The 1,999-nt window shown below is 37.7% G+C and overlaps 1 protein-coding gene across 1 annotated transcript in view; it reads left to right on the top strand.

The window, feature by feature from the left end:
* LOC137650180 (von Willebrand factor A domain-containing protein 7-like) overlaps nucleotides 1–1,149 on the top strand; it is a 33,315-nt gene extending 32,166 nt beyond the window's left edge. The window contains exon 20 of the mRNA XM_068383352.1: nucleotides 1–1,149. This exon is cut by the window's left edge and continues 313 nt beyond it. The gene's annotated coding sequence lies outside the window, so the exon portion shown is untranslated.
* Nucleotides 1,150–1,999: the final 850 nt, after the last annotated feature.

Genomic DNA, 1,999 nt, shown 5'->3' with positions numbered 1-1,999 from the left:
CGACATCATATTGGTGCTAGAGGAATCGAAGGGGCCTTCGAGGGTTTCCGACTTCATATTGGCACCAGAGGAATCGAAGGGGCCTTCGAGGTCATCCGACATCATATTGGGTCCAGAGGAATCGAAGGGGCCTTCGAGGTCGTCCGACATCATATTGGGTCCAGAGGAATCGAAGTGGCCTTCGGGGTCATCCGACATCATATTGGGTCCAGAGGAATCGAAGTCCCCTTCAGGGTCGTCCTCGTCGACGCTTCGACACTCGGATTATTTGGAAACGTCGAGTAGTTCGAGTCGATATTCCTCGAGGCTAAGTAACTATTCTGGGTCTGTCGTTTCCTCACAAACTCGGTGCAGTGAATTGTCGGGAGACGTGTCTGATAGTTCTGAGTTCCAGCGATCTTCTCACCAGTGGGGCTTCTGGAAGGTCAAGTTCCTGCAGCACCCATCAGTCTTTATCGTCGATAAGATTTAATGGTAAAATTGGTGTCATCATTAGATTCTGAAAGACATTACAGTATTTTATGTTGTATGATACTACAAGAAGCTAATGGTTGCTACAGATGGTGACTGATTTTATCACGAACAATTCACTTTTATATTATCTTTGGTTATCTAGCCTTCCGATGTCTCTTCTAATTCGAAATAAAAGAAAAGAGAGAGTCTTCTTGTATTAAATCTCAGAAAAGTTTTTTTTTATCAACATATGAAATATCTTTTTACGTTGTTACTTATACTATATTGTAAATAAGATTAATTTTCAGTCTCATATTTTGTGTTAACGGTGTAGATATAATATTATTAATAGTAGTAGTAGATGTCCAGTAGTAGTATTAGTAGCTAAGCTACAACCCTAATTGGAAAAACAGGATACTAAAGTCCTAAGGATCCATCAGGGACAATAGCCCAGTGAGGAAAGGAAATAAGTAAGTAATCAAAATCATCACCCTGTTCTTCAATAAAAGTAAGCTTTCCTGATCTTTCTTATGTAAAATTTACTAAGATTTTCTTACTAGTGGAAGATAAAGTATTCTAAATAAGGTCTAGTTCAGTCTTGCCCCTGGCAGTCATGTAGAAATACCATGTATACATGTAGGCTTACTTTCAGTCATCTATACTTAAACATTACCTGTATTATGCATTTTCTTACATTTGCGTGTTCATGATCACAGTTTATTAACCATTTTTTTTTTTTTTTTTACAAAAGTATTTATCAGTTCCTTAATTTCTTGGCTGCTTCTCAAGGGTCATAACAGGATTACTTCACGAAAACTGTAAATAGAATATGATTTGAAATAAATATGTATAGAATGGCATATAGTTTTGCCTTCCTGTTGTCTTAAGGTTAATTTCTATCCTTCCATTCCTGTGTAATTCTCTCTCTCTCTCTCTCTCTCTCTCTCTCTCTCTCTCTCTCTCTCTCTCTCTCTCTCTCTCTCTCTCTCTCTCTCTCTAAATGAATTATAAGCACATGTAAACAAACTGAGATGGAGTTATTATTATTATTATTATTACTTGCTAAGCTACAACCCTAGTTGGAAAAGCAGGATCCTATAAGCCCAGGGGCTCCAAGAGGGGAAATAGCCCAGTGAGGAAAGGAAACAAGGAAATAAGAGAAGTAATTAACAAATAAAAAAAATATCTTAAGGAACAACAGTAACAACATTAAAATAAATATTTCCTATATAAATTATACAAAAACTAACAAAACAAAAGGAAGAGAAATAAGATAAAACAGTGTGCCTGAGTGTACCCTCAAGCAAGAGAACTCTAACCCAAGACAGTGGAAGATCATGGTACAGAGGCTATGGCACTACCCAAGACTAGAGAACAATGGTTTGATTTTGGAGTGTCCTTCTCCTAGAAGAGCTGTTTACCACAGCTAAAGAGTCTCTTCTACCCTTACCAAGAGGAAAGTAGCCACTGAACAATTACAGTGCAGTAGTTAACCCCTTGGGTGAAGAAGAATTGTTTGGTAATCTCAGTATTGTCAGGTGTATGA

This window comes from Palaemon carinicauda, chromosome 11 (genome assembly GCF_036898095.1).
Source record: "Palaemon carinicauda isolate YSFRI2023 chromosome 11, ASM3689809v2, whole genome shotgun sequence".
NCBI classification, from domain to species: Eukaryota; Metazoa; Arthropoda; class Malacostraca; order Decapoda; family Palaemonidae; genus Palaemon; species Palaemon carinicauda.
This window is presented reverse-complemented; position numbering and strand designations above follow the sequence as displayed.